General features: G+C 50.1%; 1 protein-coding gene across 5 annotated transcripts in view; it reads right to left on the bottom strand.

Moving 5' to 3' along the window:
• ints8 (integrator complex subunit 8) overlaps positions 1-7,503 on the bottom strand; it is a 173,299-nt gene extending 165,796 nt beyond the window's left edge. For all 5 annotated transcript variants that reach the window (XM_072468061.1, XM_072468062.1, XM_072468063.1 and 2 more), the window contains exon 1: positions 7,403-7,503. The gene's annotated coding sequence lies outside the window, so the exon portion shown is untranslated. The remainder of the gene's footprint in view (positions 1-7,402) is intronic.
• Positions 7,504-17,802: the final 10,299 nt, after the last annotated feature.

The raw sequence follows: 17,802 nt of genomic DNA, 5'->3' as shown, positions 1-17,802 counted from the left end.
TTCTGGAGGTGGTGCTAATCACAAAGGGACTGGAGAAGGGGGTAGTATCGGCGGTTTACGGGGCTATTTTGGAGGAGGAGAAGGCGCCGCTAGAAGGGATCAAGACAAAGTGGGAGGAAGAGTTGGGAGAGGGTATGGAAGAGGGGTTCTGGTGTGAGGTGCTTCGGAGGGTGAACGCCTCCATCTCGTGTGCAAGGTTGGGGCTGATACAGCTGAAGGTGGTGTATAGAGCACACCTTACAAGGGCGAGGATCAGCCGGCTCTTTGAGGGGGTATTGATGTGTGTGAACGTTGCAGGGGGGCCCCGCAAACCACGTTCATATGTTTTGGTCCTGTCCAAAGCTGGCGGATTACTGGAAGGAGGTGTTTAGGGTAATCTCTAAAGTGGTGCATGTGAAACTGGACCCGGGCCCTCAGGAGGCTATATTCGGGGTGTCGGACTAGCCGGGGTTGGAAACAGGAGTGGAGGCAGATGTTGTAGCCTTTGCCTCATTGATCACCTGAAGGCAGATCCGGTTAGGGTGGAGATCAACCTCTCCACCCTGTGCCCTGGCGTGGCGGGAGGAACTGCTGGAATTCTTGACACTTGAAAAAGGTCAATTTTGAACTGAGGGGAAGGATGGAGGGGTTCTACAATTCATGGGCGTTATTCATTATGCATTTTCGAGAATTGGATCATATCGAACATATGGGGGGTTGGGGGCTGGGGGGAGAGGGACTGTGTGTGTTAATGGTGACTCTGGGGGATTCCTGATTCCTTTTTGTTATTTGTTTATGTTAACATGCGGGCTAATGTCTGGGGTTTGGTGGGAGGATGGGATTGTTGTTATTGATATGGGGATTGACATTACATTCATTACTGATTATTGTTTATTGTTGGGTGTAAATTTGGGAGAAAATGTGAAAAAGGAGAATAAAAAAATATATATATTTTTTAAAAAGCACCTCCCAAACTTGCAACCACTACCACCTGGAGGACAAGGGCAGCAAATGTATGCGAACATGCAGGTTCCCCTCAAATTTACACATAATCCTGGCATGGAAACATATCGCTGTTCGTTCACTTGTCACTGGGTCAAAATCCTGGAACTCCCTCCCTAACAGCACTGTGGATCTACCTACACCACAGGGACTGCAGAGGTTCAAGACGGCACCTCACCACTGCCTTTTCAAGGCCAATTAGGGATAGGCAATAAATGTTGGTCTTGCCTGTAATGTTCCCATCTCAAGAGAAAATTTAAAAAAAACACTCCATTTAGTTTTTCACATTTTTGCAGAAGAGTCCCAAAACAGATGCAGGATCCTTTACATATTTCAATTGATTCAGTGTTGCCGGTGGCAGCATGTTGGGGGGGGGGGGGGGGGGGGGGGGGAAAGTAGCATGTTGGGTGGCTCCTGCTCAAGGCTTGTTTTTTGGAATTTAATAGTCAGAGGCTATTTGGAAAAAAAAAATTTAGAGTACCCAATTCATTTTTTCCAATTAAGGGGCAATATAGCGTGGCCAATCCACATACCCTGCACATCTTTGGGTTCATAGAATTTAGAGTGCAGAAGGAGGCCATTCAGCCCATCGAGTCTGCACCGGCTCTTTGAAAGAGCACACTACCCAAGCCCACATCTCCACCCTATCCCCATAACCCAGTAACCCCACCAAACACTCAGGGCAATTTTGAACACTAAGGGCAATTTATCATGGCCAATCCACCTAACCTGCACATCTTTGGATTGTGGGAGGAAACCGGAGCACCCGGAGGAAACCCACGCACCCACGGGGAGAACGTGCAGACTCCGCACAGACAGTGAACCAAGCCGGGAATCGAACCTGGGACCCTGGAGCTGTGAAGCAATTGTGCTAACCACCATGCTGCCCACATGTTGTGGGAGCAAAACCCACACAAACACGGGGAGAATGTGCAAACTCCACACGGACAGTGACCCAGAGCCAGGATCGAACCTGGGACCTTGACGCCATGAGGCAACAGTGCTAACGACTGCGCCACCGTGCTGTCCCTCTAGAGGCAGTTTTTTTGATGATTGAGTGCAGGAAGGCATAAGGAAGGAGAAAGATGTCAAAATATCAGAAGAAAGCGCCATGAAGAAGGGAGGGAGGGTTCACCATCGATTGAAAGGCCAGCCCGGGAGCTGACAAGATGGCGGAGGCTGGGTCGCTGGGTGGGGCCGCACTACTCACGGCAGAAAAGATGCCTGAAGTGATGGCCTTGTACTTGGAGAAGCAGTTGGCAAAGCACGTGGAGGTGTTGAGGAAGGAGATGACGGTAGCGTTGAAGGTGTTGGTGGAGGAGGCAATTGCCCCGGTGAAGGTGGCTGTGTCGAAGGCATCAGCCGAGGTGCAGGAGCAGGGTTAGGAAATGAAGGGCGTGGAGGAGGCCATGTCGCAGCACAGTGATCAGCTCGCCTAAATAGGGGAGGAGCTGCAGAGGGTGGGCGTGGCCAAAAAGAACTTCGAGCAAAGTTGGAGGTCTTGGGAAATCGTTCGAGGTGGCAAAATGTGAGGATTGTAGGCCTGCCCGAGGGGATGGGGGGCCCCGAGGCCGATGGAGTACTTTGCCAAGATGTTGGCGGAGTTGGTGGGGAGGCGGGAGATGATTCCTCTCGGTATGAACTGGACCGGGCTCATCGGTCGTTGAGGCCTAAACTGAAGGCGAATGAGCTGCCAAGAGCAATGATTGTTTGCTTCCACAGATACCAGGTGAAGGAGAAGGTCCTGAGTTGGGCAAAGCAGGAGCGGGAGGTGCAGTGGCTTAGTACTGGTGTACACTTCTACCAGGACTTAACGGTGGAACTGGCGAGGAGACGAACAGCTTTCAGCCGAGGGAAGACGGCACTGTATAACAGTGGGGTGCAGTTTGGCATGACATATCCAGCGAAGTTGAGGGTGACCTACAATTCCAGAGCTTTTTACTTTGAGACGGTGGAGGCAGCGGAGGTGCTTATGAAGGCGGAAGGCATGGAGCTGAAGTGAGGAATGCCTTTGTTTTTTGTAGCGACTTTTTTTCTGAGATTTGTATGTTGCATGGTTCATGTTGGGTTGAGGGGGGGTATGTTTTCTTCTGGATGTTGGTTGTTTCCTGGGACTGGGAGGGGTGGGGGGTTGGCAGAGGCCCCAACATTAGAAACCTTAAGTTAGCTAGTGAACGGTGGTGTGGTGTGGGGGGGGCTGCGGACATTGGAGTCTGGTGAGCAGGCTTTGATGGGCATAGGAGATTTGGGGGGGGGGGGGGGGGGGGGGGAGAGAGGAGGAAATCGATACTTGGTGTTTTCGAGAGGAAGTGGAGGGGAGGGGAGGGGGGGGATTCTGGGAGGGGGGTCGCACCTGAACAATTTGATGACCGATGTGGCTATGCTGCACGAGATTCATTTGAGGGTGAAGGGTCAGGTGAGGCTTAGGAAGGGCTGGGTTCGCCAAGTGTTTCATTCGGGGTTTGATAGCAGGGCACGGGGGATAGTGGTTTTGGTTAGTAACAGAGTGAGGTTCCAGATTGGGAAAGTGGTGGTGGACCAGGGAGTCGGGAGATGCAGGAATTCCTGAACAGTTTGGAATACCCGAGGTTGGGGTAGGAGGAAAGAGCTACATTGGAGGGGGCGATTGGGGAACAGGAGATAAAGGAGGCAATTGGGAGGATGCAGTCGGGGAAGGTAGCAGGGCCGGATGGGTTTCCGGTGGAGTCCTATAAGAAATTTAGGGATTGGTTGGTGCCGCTGATGGTGGGGACGTTTGAGGAGGCGATGGGGAAGGGGCTGCTGCCACAGACTTTGGGACAGGCCTCGATCTCCTTGCTGCTAAAGAAGGATAAGGATCCGACAGAGTGTGGGTCGTAAAGGCCTCTATTGCTATTGAATGTGGATGCAAAGATATTGGCAAAGGTGTTGGCATTTAGGTTGGAGTGCCTCCCAAAGGTAATAGGGGAAGACCAGACGGGGTTTGTGAAAGGGAGGCAGTTATTTTCGAATATGAGGAGGGGCTCCGTAGGTACAATCTTACTAGTTTGGTGGGAGGGTGAAGGTGGACTTGGCAAGGTGGGATGATCTTCCTTTGTCACTGGCAGGCTGGGTGCTGGCGATTAAAATGAATGTGTTGACACGGTTTTTGTTTATATTTCAGTGCCTGCTGATCTTTTTACCAAAGGTGTTTTTTTCTAAGGAGGTGGAGAAGATGATTACCTTGTTTAGTTTGGGAGGGGGGGGGGGGGTGCGGTGGCGAGGATTAGGAAGGTACTACTACAGAGAGGACACCAGGCAGGGGGGATTGGGCCTCCCAAATCTATCATATTATTACTGGGCGGGCGGGGGGGTGGGGTTGTGGAGTCCAAGTGAGTTAGAATGGAGGAGAGTCAGTGCAGAGGGTCGGGGCTGAGGGCGTTGGCAACAGCGTCGCTCCTGATGGCCCCAGGTAAATATTCGATGAGTCCAGTGGTGGTGGCGATGTTGAAGATCCAGATGCAGTTGAGGCAGCATTTTAAGTTGTGGGCAGGTTCAAGAGAGATGCCGATTAGGGGGAACCATAGATATGAACCAGGGAAGTGGGATGGGATATTTCAGAGATGGGGAGAGAGAAGAGTTAGGGTATTAAAGGATTTGTTTCTAGGGGGCCGTTGTGGAAGGCTGTCGGAGAAATATGGACTGAGGCACAGGGAGGTATTTATATATCTGCAGGTCTGGGATTCTGCCAGGAAGGAGGTTCAGAGCTTCCCGATTGAGCCGGCCTCCACATTGTTAGAGGAGGTATTGATGACAGGGGGAAATGGAGAAGGGGGTAGTGTCGGCGATTTATGGGAGGATTCTGGGGGAGGACAAGGTATCATTGGAGGGGTTTAAACCGGTATGAGGAAGAGTTGGGGGAGAGTATGGAGGGCAGGTTGTGGCGTGAGGTGCTCCGGAGGGTAAACGCCTCAACCTCGTCACGAGATTGGGGCTGATACAGTTGAAGGTGGTATATAGGTCACACCTCACGAGGGCGAGGATGAGCCGCCTCTTTGAGGGAGTGGAAGATGTGTGAGCACAGTGGGAGGTGCCCCACAAACCATGTTTTGCTCCTGTCCGAAACTGGAGGGAGGTCTTTAAGGTCATCTCGGGGGTGGTGCATGTGAGGTTCGAACCATGGCCCCTAGAAGCCATATTAAGGGTGTCGGAGCAGCCTGAGCTGCAGGCGGGTATGGAGGCAGATGTCTTTGCCTTCGCCTCACTGATTGCCAAAATGCAGGTCCTGTTGGCCGGAGGTCAGCTTCTCCACCCTGTGATTTGGAGTGGTGGGGGGACCTGCTGGAATTTATGACACTCAAAAAGGTGAAATTTGAGTTGAGGGGGAAGATGGAAGGATTCTACAATTCATGGGCATTGTTTATCCTGCACTTTCAGGAATTGGATGCCATCGAACATTTGGTGCTGAGTATATTGTTTATTGTTTTTCATGTATGGGATGACCGTGGATTCGCTTTTTGTTTTTCTTGTTTTGTATTGGAATGTAGTGTTTGGGTTTGTATATTGGTGTTTGGGTTTGTATATTGAAGGAGATGCTGGTTGAGGGATTGCTATTCTATTTGTTATTGTTGGTTATCTTTTGTTGGGTGTATATTTGATGAAAAAGTGGAAAATTAGGAGAATAAAAATATATTTTTTAAAAAATTGATTGGTTTGATTTTTGGCTTGATTTTAGGCAACTGGCAGGTACCTCAACACCAATATTGCATCAGTAATTAGGTGGAGGGTCACATGGCCTGAAACTGGTACAGACTGCAGCCAAACGACAGGCAGAACACCATACTAATTTCTACCTGTGTCTAAATAACTGAGCCCACCAAGATAAGACCCATCATCCAAACTGAGTTCAATAACCTGTTCTAGGTGTTGCAGAAATTAATACACCGAACTGATGGTTAAAAAAAACAAGGCATGTCTGGGTCTGTTGATAGTATTAAAGAAGCAAAGGCCACGTACTAGCAAAGACCTACAGCTGGTTACTAGGCAGGCCATTTCAAAGATGAGGGGCGTCATTCTCCGACCCCCCACAATGTCGGAGAATGGCCGTTGGCCGCCGTGAATCCCACCCCCGCCGAAGTCTCCGGTACCGGAGATTGGGCGGGGGCGGGAATCGGGCCGCGCCGGTTGGCGGGACCCCCCGCTGGATTCTCCGGCCCGGATGGGCCGAAGTCCCGCCCAGGAATTGCCTGTCCCGCCGACATAAATCAAACCTGGTATTTACCGGCGGGACCAGGCGGCGTGGGCAGGCTCCAGGGGAGGGGGGGGGGGTGGGGGGGGGGGGGGCGGCGGCACGGGGCGATCTGGCCTCGGGGGGTGCCCCCACGGTGGCCTGGCCCGCGGGCGGGCCTGTGCCGTGGGGGCACTCTTTCCCTTCCGCCTCCGCCACAGCCTCCACCATGGCGGAGGCGGAAGAGACTCTCCCCACTGCGCATGCGCGGGAAAGTGACAGCGGCCGCTGACGCTCCCGCGCATGCGCCGCATTTCCGCGCCAGCTGGCGGGGCAACAAACGCCATTTCCGCCAACTGGCGGGGCGGAAATCCCTCCGGCGTCGGCCTAGCCCCTCAATGTTGGGGCTAGGCCGCCAAAGATGTGGAGCATTCCGCACCTTTGGGCCGGCGCGATGCCCGTCTGATTGGCGCCGTCTTTGGCGCCAGTCGGCGGACATCCCGCCGTTGGGGGAGAATTTTGCCCGAGGAGTTTTCCTCAGGGCCAACATTTATTCAATCAACATCACAAAAACAGATTATCCAGCCATTATCACATTGCTGGTTGTGGGTCCTTGCTGTACGCAAATTAGTTAGCACTTTCCATTACAATGATTACACTTCAAAAAAGTACTTCACTGGCTGCAAAGCTCTTTATAACAGTGATTTGAAGTGCAAGAAAGATAAATGCAAGTAAGTTTTTTTAAACAGTCTGACTTACATTTCATTTATCAGAAGAACAAAAAAACTTCCTTTCATCATCCTCATCGATGACAGCCACCCACTGCACTGTTCATAAATTTAATAGTCATAAAGGGGTCGACACAGAAAAAGCCCTTCGGCCCATGTTTTGTGATTTTTGAAACCTAACATTCACCTGTAGTGTTTAAATCACAGTAAACACCCTGAGGGTTGAATAAACTGTGGACAAATGACTGCCCATACAGATATTCTCCATTCAAATCCAAACACATTTCTTCCCCTCTGCCTGTTAAATGAAGGCGCAGCAAAAACAACCTGACTGGGCCTGAATCCTGCAGATCAAGTTACAGTCAATACGTTTCACCGAGGAACCCAAATATTCCCCACTCTGCAAGAAATCACTTAACCGCGCTCGCCTCCGCAGAGAGAGGCAGCCCCATTTCAACGGAACACTAAATGAACGCGGTTGCTTCCAAATGAATGATAATCCACTTACAGCACAACAACAAGCCGCATTCACCTTCCAGAAACCACTACCGGGTCACGCCGGCGCATCCGAGGAACCACCGCCGGGTCACACCGGCGCATCCGGGGAACCACCGCCGGGTCACGTCGGCGCATCCGGGGGAACCACCGCCGGGTCACGCCGGCGCATCCGGGGAACCACCCCCGGGTCACACTGACACTTCCGGTCGGTTGGACCGCCAGCCTGTCAAATTCTGCCCGGACGCTGCGCGAGACCATGGCTATCGCGCGCCGTTTCTTGCCCCCCCCCCCCCCACCCCCCCCAAAAAAAAAGTTTCCATTCAAGCCTTTTCCTTCCTTCATTGGTTTTGGCAACTTTTCACCAATTATATGACAAAATCATGAAATAGGAAAGGTGGATATTTTATTTGGTGTTGGTTGGGGGAATGTTCGGAAATATGTCGCAGGCCTAAATGTAGGAAGTAGACGTAAAGTGGGGCAACACATGCCAGATACAAACTGCATGATGAGGATGGAATGTAAACAGAATGTGACAGGAACAACATCTTCCCTGCAGCGAGTGAGGAGACAACTGGGTAGGGTGTAAAACTCAGGACGAGGTAACATTTCCGTGAGTTGAAAGTATTCTGAATACATTACAACACAGCCCTACATCTGAAAAAAAACACTCCCCTCCACATACACAACTTAGAAGATGCTCATATTTTAGAATCCCCAACTATGCTTCTCAAACTTCAGAAGTCACATATTTGTACCTGTACTGCAGCAGTACACAATACATTTGGAAGAAGGATAACTCCTATATTCCTTGCTACTGAAGGTTACCAAATGAAGCAGTGTATGTAGTACCTGATCTTTCACAGCCAAATGTCACTTCATTATTGCGGTTGTGAAAATGAGCCATTACCTGCAGTTCCCCACGAGGTGTCGCAGCTAGAAATTCTGTACTTTGTTTCAACCCTGTATATTTAAACAACGAGGATTTGTATAAACAAAAGTAGAAAATGCTGGGAATCTCTGGCTCTGACAGCATCTGTCGAGAGAACAACGCTAACATTTTGGGTCTGGATGACTTCATTTATATAAATCCTGACTACTACAACTTCCCCTTTAAGGACAATTTGAAGCTTATTCTTTAAGAACTGCTGCCTTTTGTACTCCCAGCCAAGTATGCTACAAGCCAAGTGTTTGTGCTAGTAGAAGAGTAAAATAAATAATTTTGAGATTATATATCTTTCCATTTACCATGGCAGTTTAGATGCATCTCTTTTGTTTTAGAAAATATTTTTATTGAGGCATTTATAATTTTAACAATTTTAAATATCAGGGGCGTCATTCTCCGACCCCCCGCCGGGAATGGCCGTTGGCCGCCGTGAATCCCGCCCCTGCCGAAGTCTCTGGTACCGGAGATTGGGCGGGGGCGGGAATCGGGCCGCACCGGTTGGCGGGACCCCCCCGTTCAATTCTCCGGCCCGGATGGGCCGAAGTCCCGCCCAGAAATTGCCTGTCCCGCCGGCGTAAATCAAAGCTGGTATTTACCGGCGGGACCAGGCGGCGTGGGCGGGCTCCAGGGTCCTGGGGGGGGGGGGGGGGGGGGGGCGCGGGGCGATCTGACCCTGGGGGGTGCCCCCACGGTGGCCTGGCCCGCGATCGGGGCCCACCGATCCGCGGGCGGGCCTGTGCCGTGGGGGTACTCTTTCCCTTCTGCCAACGGAGGCGGAAGAGACTCTCACCGCTGCGCATGAGCGGGAAACTGTCGGCTGACGCTTCCGCGCATGCGCCGCATTTCCGCGCCAGCTGGCGGGGCAACAAACGCCATTTCCGCCAGCTGGCGGGGGTGGAAATCCCTCCGGCGCCGGCCTAGCCCCTCAATGTTGGGGCTCGGCCCCCAAAGATGCAGAGCATTCGGCACCTTTGGGCCGGCGCGATGCCCGTCTGATTGGCGCCGTTTTTGGCGCCAGTCGGCGGACATCGCGCCGTTGGGGGAGAATTTCGCCCCAGGTTTCAACAGGAAAAAACCAAAATAACCAACACACTTCCCAGGAACAAATCCCAGCCAACATGGCTTACACAGACAGTACCAACTTCCCCAGCCTCCCTTCCGCTGGTTCTCCTGCCCTTACTTCCCCCTTCACCCCCCCCCCCCCCCCAACTCTGCTGACAGCCTAATTTTTCTTGAATAAATCAATAAACGGCTGCCACCTCCGCCAACCCCCTGCAGCGATCACCTCAAGGCAAATTTAATTTTCTTGAGTCTGAGAAACGCCGCCATATCACACCCACACTCCTGACTTCGGGGGTTCCGGGTCCCTCCAGCCTAGTAAGGTCAGTATCTGGGCCACGGGGGAGGCAAAGGCCAAGATGTCGGCCTCTTTCACCCCCTGGGCTCCCGGGTCTTCCAACACACCAAAGACCGCTACCTCTGGACTCGGCACCACCCTCATCTTTAAAACCTCTGACATGGCATCAGCAAACGCCTGCCAGAAACCCCTCAGCCTCGGACATTATCAAAACATATGGACATGGTGCACAGGACCCCCAGCTCAGCACCCACACCTATCATCCAACACCTCATAAAGAACCTGCTCATCCGGGCCACAGTCATGTGCGCCCTGTGGACCACCTTACATTGTATCAGGCTCAGTCTGGCACAGGACGAGGACGCATTCTCCTCAGGGCCTCCTCCCATAACCCGACCTCCTACTCCCACCCAGCTCTTCTTCGCACTTTCTCCTCGCCTCCCCTTTCAGGGCTCCCTCTCACTCCATCAGTTCCTTGTAGATCTCTGAAACCTTCCCCTCTCCTACTCCTGTTCTCGACACCACCTTATCCTGCAGTCCCCGGTGTGGCAGGTGCGGAAAGGCCGAAACCTGCCTCTGCACAAAATCCTCCATTTGTAAATACCGGAACCCATTCCCACCTGGCAACTCAAACTCCTCCTCCAGCCTCTCCAAGCTCAGGAAGCCCTCATCAATAAAAAGATCTCCAAATCTCTCGATCCCCGCCCACTGCCACCACCGAAATCCCCCATCTAGCCCCCCCCGGAGCGAACTGGTGGTTACCACAAATTGCTGCCCACACCGACGCTCCTCCAACCCCATGTGCTGCCTCCATTGTCCCCACACCCTCAGGGCTGCCACTACCACCGGGCTTGTGGAGTACCGAGCCAGCGAGAACGGCAGAGGTGCCGTTAAGAGTGCCCCCAAACTTGTGTTTTTACATGAGGCTGCCTCCACCCGCTCCAAAACCAACCCCCCCACTACCCACTTCCTGACCATCGCAATATTCGCCACCCAATAATAATTTATAAAATTCGGAAGAGGCCACCCCTGCCCCAGCAGCACCTTCTTCACCCGCGGGGTTTTACCCGCCCAGACAAATGATCACCGCATTCACTTTTTTAAAGAACATCTTGGAGACAAAAATTGGAAGGCTTTGAAAGACAAACAAAAACCTCGGGAGGACCGTCATTTTCACTGTCTGTACCCGCCCCGCCAGTGACAACGGGAGCGCATCCCACCTCCAAAAGTCCCCCCTCATTTGCTCCACTAACCGACCCAAATTAAGCTTATGCAGCTGCTCCCACTCCTGTGCCACCTGGGTACCCAAATACCGAAAGCTTCCTCCCACCACCATGAACGGCACCCAATCTCTTCTGTCTCTTTGCCTGAATCACAAAGACCTCACTCTTACCCATATTCAATTTATACCCCGAAAACCGACTGAATTCCTCCAATATCCCCATAATCCCGCCACCGGTGCCTGATATAACCGGTCCACAAAACCCTGCCCAAACCTAAACCGCCCCAGGACCTCGTACAAGTATTCCCACTCCACTTGATCAAAGGCCTTCTCTGCATCCATGGCCACCACTGCCTCTACCTCACGTCCCTCTGGAGGCATCATGATCAAATTAAGTAACCTTCTGATATCGGCCGTCAGATGCCTCTCCTTAAGAAACCCCGTCTGGTCCTCCCCTATTACCCCTGGGACACAGTCCTCGATCCTCAAGGCCAAGATCTTCGCCAGCAGTTTGGCATCTACATTTAACAAGGACATCGTCTATATGACCCACATTGTTCCGGATCCTTATCTCGCTTTAGAATGAGGGAGATCGACACCTGTGACAACATCAGGGGGGTACTCCCAGCTCCTTTGCCTCATTGAAAGCCCTTACCAACAGCAGTCCCAACAACCCTGAGAACATCTTGTAGAATTCCACCGGGTACCCATCTGGATCCGGGGCCTTACCTGATTGTATAGCCTCAAGCTCCTCCATTACTTCTGCCAGCCCAATTGGGGCCCCCAGGTCCTCCACTAACTCCTCAGCCACCTTAGGGAACTCCAAACTTTCCAGAAACTGCCTCATCCCCTAGTCCCCGGCTTGGGGTTACGACTCGTATAATTTACTATAGAGGTCCCTAAACACACCCGCCGGGTTGAAGACCATTCCCTCCTGTATCTCACTTTTCCAATCTCACTCGCTGCCTCCTGATTCCTCAACTTGTGTGCCAGCATCCTGCTTGCCTTCTCCCCATACTCAGATACCGTCCCTCTCGCCCATCTCAACTGCCGCACTGCCTTACCCGTAGATAATAGCCCAAACTCCATCTGCAACCTCTGCCCTTCGTTTAGCAGCCCCGCCTCTAGGAGATCCACATATCTCCTGTCCACCTGCAGGATTTCCTCCACCAGCCTTTCTAACTCCGCCTACTCCGTCTTTTCCCTATGTGCCCGAATCAAAATTAATTCCCCCCCCCTGACCACTTCCTTCAGTGCCTCCCAAACCGTACCTGCCAAAACCTCCCCCGTGTCATTAATCTGGATGGCGTTCCTCACCCGCTCACACACCTCTTCCTCCGCCAACAGTCCCACATCCAGCCTCCACTGGGGGCACTGGACCCTCCCCCCCCCCTTTGTTCACTCGTAAATCCACCCAATGCGGGCATGGTCCAACACCACTACTGCCGAATACTCAATATCAACCACCCCTGCCAACAATGTCTTGTCAAACACAAAAATGTCTATTCGGGAGTACACCTTGTGCACATGGGAGTAAAGTTTTTAGGTGCATTGTTGCCAATCCCACCAGAGTCGCCAATAATGTTGCTCTTTTTAATAATGATGCTCTTTAGAGTCAGCAGGTATCAAATGATACCACCACAAGGCTTTACCGGATATCGATCAAAGGACCACACAACCAGTTAGTCAGTTCAAGATCAAAGATCGTTTATTTACACACAAGGATTACTTCGACATGCAAAACAAAACACTACAAGTTAAACTACACCTAACAACTACAATAATCTATACTTAACTTCAGGGCAACCGGCTTTATGCAGATGGACAAGGCCTTTGTCCGGATCTTGCGTAGCTGGGTGGAAGAAGTGGCTCTGTTTCTGCTGGGCTCATCTGTCTGGTAGCGATCATTGGTCTTGAACTTGTCTGTCTGGTCATTATGCTGCACTTGGGTTGGCATAGGCCGGATTCAAGAGAGACCGAGCACATGGCTGTGTCTCTTCTTATCCCTCTGGAATTTTGCGCTCTTTGGGGCGGACCTTAACTTGGACCCAATAATTCGACAGGCTTCGATCACTGCCTTCGATTTTGGCCAATAAAGGGGCAGGTGCCTTGATGTCTGAACGTGTCCTTAGCGGTCATTGACCTTGGCTGTTTGGGCTCCCTGAGTAAAGAGAGTGGCGCCGCTTAGTCTGTATCTGTATCGGTATCGGTTCCCTGAGCACAGTACTTTTGTTCTGGGGAAATGGGCCATTAGAATGCAAACGAGCGGGGGGTTTCAATCGCGTCTAGCTAGCTGGGTTGTGATGTACCGTCAATTACCACAAAGACGAGAATAGTGGAACAATCGAGGCTTTATTGAACAAGATGTTGTGCCTCCTGTAGCTGGAACCAGAATGGCTGCAGCATCGGAGAGCACACACTTTTATACGCCGCCTGCTGGGCGGAGCCAGCAGGCAGGGATGTACCATTGTACCTCTAATATACGGGCTGTGCCGTAATACATATAATATACCACTAGTGGTGACTACCACAGGTTGCAAATACACACACAAGCTCAGAGTGTGTCGGAGTCCTGGGTTGGTCATAATTCCCATGATTCTTTGCAGGTGGCCATCTAAGATGGCTACAGCATTTCTTATAATGTTTCTGTAAGCAATTACTGTCATCTGTTAAGTTTAAAAACACTTTTTAATGTTGGCTTTATGTAATTATTAATATATGAACTAGAGAGAAATAAAGACAATTTACAAATCCAGACATCACCATGTGTCAGTCATCACTCAGTTTGAATAAAATTGGAACTAGGAGAGCCATAACATAAAATTAAAATTCCTTGTCCATTCTCTTGTAATTTTATATATATAAAGAGAAGGGCACACAAACATATCACAAAAAAAAAGTAATAATAAGAAATACAAAATCAAATAAAGTAACTGATAGGGTATTATGCACCAGTTCAACAGCACCAACTCTGTACACTTGGCAAAATTATTTACAACACATAAGTAGGCATTTGTTTGTGGGGGGAGGGAGGTGGAGACTTTGGGGGGGTAGATATACATTTGAGTGCCAGAGAAACAATTACAGAGGGCAATATTCGATTGGATCTGGTGTTGGTGTTGTCACTTTCTTCTCCCGGACGGATCTCGCTGCCGTTGTCGTCTCACGCTCACCTCCGCTTCAGCCGTTCCTCCCGTCTTTCGCCTGTATTCTCCTTGTTCTCTGTTCCTGGAGATGCCAAGTTTGTTATCGTTTCCCTTGTGCCCCCCCCCCCCCCCCACCTCCCTGGTTCTCTATTGTTCCCTGTCTGTTCCCTCTTCCCATCCCTCCTCCCCCCCCCCCTCCCCCGCTTCAGACCCCTCCCCCCTCCTGTGGTTCGCCTTTCTTTCCTCTTAGGTTTAGCTGTCCTCCCCTCCCGTTCTATCTCTCCCTCTCATGCTTTGGCTACTTTTCCCTGATTCTTGGCTACCTGGCTATTCTTCTGCTTGTTCGTTGGCCACAAACAGGTCCCGGAACAATTGGGTGAATAGCTCCCATGTTCTGTGGAAGCCGTCGTCTGACCCTCGGATGGCAAATTTGATTTTCTCCATTTGGAGATTCCGAGAGGTCGGACAGCCAGTCTGCAGGTTTGGGTGGTGCTGCTGACCGCCAGCTGAACAGGATTCTGCGGCGGGCGATCAGAGAGGCAAAGGCAAGGGCGTCCGCCCTCCTCCACAGGAATAGATCTGGCTGGTCTGAAACCCCAAAGACCGCCACTTTCGGGCATGGCTCCACCCTCATCCTACCACTTTGGACATTGCCTCGAAGAAGGTTGTCCAGTACCCCGCAAGTCTGGGGCAAGACTAGAACATGTGGGCGTGGTTGGCCGGGCCTCCTTGGCACCGTTCACATCTATCCTCCACCTCCGGGAAGAACCTACTCATATGGGTTCTTGTTAAGTGGGCTCTATGTACCACTTTTAGTTGCGTCAGGCTGAGCCTTGCGCAAGTGGAGGTGGAGTTGACCCTATGCAGTGCTTCGCTCCAGAGTCCCCACCCTATTTCGATCCCCAGGTCCTCCTCCCATTTCTGTCTTGTTGCGTCCAGTACGGTGTTGGCCCTCTCTACCAGTTGGTCATACATGTCGCTACAGTTTCCTTTACATTCTCTTGTAATTAATGAACTAGCTATTATAGAGTGACATAATCACCCAGGGTTGTAAATAAATTGACAATGGTTTTTCACTGATGTTCAAGAATGACAAGCAATAGGAACATTTTATTGTGTAGAAAAAGTCTGACAATTATATTTACAACAGGATTAAACCACTTTTTTCTGAAAACCTGTAACTCATAGATTATTAATCAACACAGATAAAGTAGTATAAAGTATGGCAGTTTGTGTGATGGTCAATCATTGCTTCGATATGGTGGCTTTTTTCTTTTCCAACTCACAATTTTCCATATTGAAAACATAAAAGTCACCAACCACAGTTTATTAGCATATTAAAGAGTTATTATAGACTAGAGTTACTCACATTGAATTATTAAGAAGGAAAGGAGGGCAACGATCTACTTCTGATAATTCAAAGTATTTTTGGTAGAAAAAAATTCTAATTGTAGAAATTAAGCAAGTTAAATACAACAGGATAGAAACATTTTATAAACGTGATTTCAGTCCAAATTAACAATGAATTCTAATTGAGCAACTTTGAATTGAGAGAAGTACACTCTGCACATGCCTGCTCTTCTGTACTGGATTTTAAATAATAGAAAATATTTTCACGGAAGTGAGGAAAACCTATATTTTGATGCCTAAGTTTACAGTTCAAAAACAGATTGTGGATTCCTCTCTCTCTAATAATTGTAAGACGCAAAATTCATGTTAGCATATTTTTGAAATCTGCAGGCATTTTTCAAATTTTCACAATGAGCTCCACAGAAGTTTCCCATTCTATCTTAATGTAACAGCATGGCTGTATTCTCAAACCAGACAAAACAGACAAACAAGTTTTACTCAAAGTGGAACTGACACAGGAGTACACTTAAAAAATGTCAAAAAAAATCAAATTATTGATTGTTTAGGGAGCATACTGCAGCCACTGGCATGTGCAATAATACAAATGTATTCTATACACCACCTGGACTTTGTTTTCTGTAGGACCTTCTTTGGATCCTACTTTGGAGCGAGACTCTGTGCTCACTGCCTCCTCTTTGGATCCCCCTCCAGTTCTTTGGTGTTCTGAGAGCGATCGCTAGTGGTTTAATCGCTAGGACGAACAACAGCGGGCATCCCTGCCTGATGCCCATGTGCAGCTGGAAGTACTGGCAGCACAGTAGCAAAAGTAAATAGCACAGTGGCGTCACAGCGCCAGGGTCCCAGGTTTGATTCCCCGCTGGGTCACTGTGCACGTTCTCCCTGTGTGTGTGGGTTTCCTCCGGGTGCTCCATTTCCTCCCACAGTCCAAAGATGTGCAGGTTAGGTGGATTGGCCATGCAAAATTGCCCTTAGTGTCCAAAAAGGTTAGGAGGGGTTATTGGGTTACGGGGATAGGGTGGAAGTGAGGGCTTAAGTGGGTTGGTGCAGACTCGATGGGCCGAATGGTCTCCTTCTGCACTGTATGTTCTATGTTGCCAAATCCCTGCAGAGTTTTCTATTGCCAATTTATTCCCTTCAACCAACAGTTTGCTTGCAGCCTGGATTGATTATATTTTTGAATCTTATTGCTATATTGTCTGTTGCACCCATTCTCTTTCCTCTTTTGATGATTATATGTCATTATTTCTGTTTTCATTTAAATGAGTTGATAACTTGTTCTATTGCACACAGAGGGAGCAGAATTTAATACCCTCCCGGTGGTGAGTTTGGTGGCAGATGCACACACAGGGAGCAGAATTTAATGCCCTCCCGGTGTTGGGTTTGGTGGCGGAGGCATTTAATCAAGTAGGAGGGTGAAGAGTGGAGACCCCATCATCACCTTCTGGCATCCACACAGATTAAAACAGTGGGGGGGGGGGGGGGGGGGGAGGCCCGTGGATTGCCTTCCTGCTCCATTAGGGAGATAAGGGAGTGGTAAAGACGGGGAGAGAGAAGAGGAAATAGACAGGGAAAGTGAATGTGTGTATGGCTCCTCATTGCTGTCCGATTCTCCCCAGGTTCCTCGACTGGTCTCTCCAAGCTCTGCGCCCCCTTAATCACTTGGTGCTCTTGCTAGGTGCTCGATCTGCTCCCACCCTCATGCATCTACTCTACCCTGCTCCCTTAGTGCTCTCTCTGTGATCTGCTTCTTTTGGGCTCTTGCGCTTTCCATGTTCCTGCAAAGGACAAACCAGACTCTGGAGTGAGAAGCACCTCACTGACGTCTGTAAGCAAATATACCTCTTTTTAAAAAAGTTGATTAAAACATTTTCCTGCAGCACTTCCACATTATGAGTATTATATAGTACTATTATGGAGATGGTGGTTCCATGTTTACTAATTAATTTGGAAAGGAATCTTAATTTAACGGTGGCACAGTGGTTAGCACTGCTGCCTCACAGCTCCTTGGGACCCAGGTTCAATTCCAGCCTCTGGTCACTGTGTGGAGTTTGTACTCTCCGTGTGTGCGTGGGTTTCCTCCGGATGCTCCGGTTTCCTCCCACAGTCCAAAGATGTGTAGGTTAGGTGGATTGGCCATGATAAGTTGCCCCTTAGTGTCCAAAAGATAGACTGGGTTACAGGGGTAGGGTGGAGGTGTGGGCTTAAGTAGGGTGCTCTTCCCAAGGGCCGGTGCAGACATGAAGGGCTGACTGGCCTTCTGCACTGTAAATTCTATGATTCAACCAAAAATGTTTGCAAACCACTTTCGACCGGGACATGGAAGCTGCCTATTATTTGAGCTGTATGAACGAAATGACTGGAAGTAAGGTGC

This window comes from Scyliorhinus torazame, chromosome 11 (assembly GCF_047496885.1).
Source record: "Scyliorhinus torazame isolate Kashiwa2021f chromosome 11, sScyTor2.1, whole genome shotgun sequence".
NCBI lineage: Eukaryota > Metazoa > Chordata > Chondrichthyes > Carcharhiniformes > Scyliorhinidae > Scyliorhinus > Scyliorhinus torazame.
The sequence above is the reverse complement of the archived record's forward strand: the minus strand, read 5'-3'. Positions and strand labels throughout refer to the sequence as shown.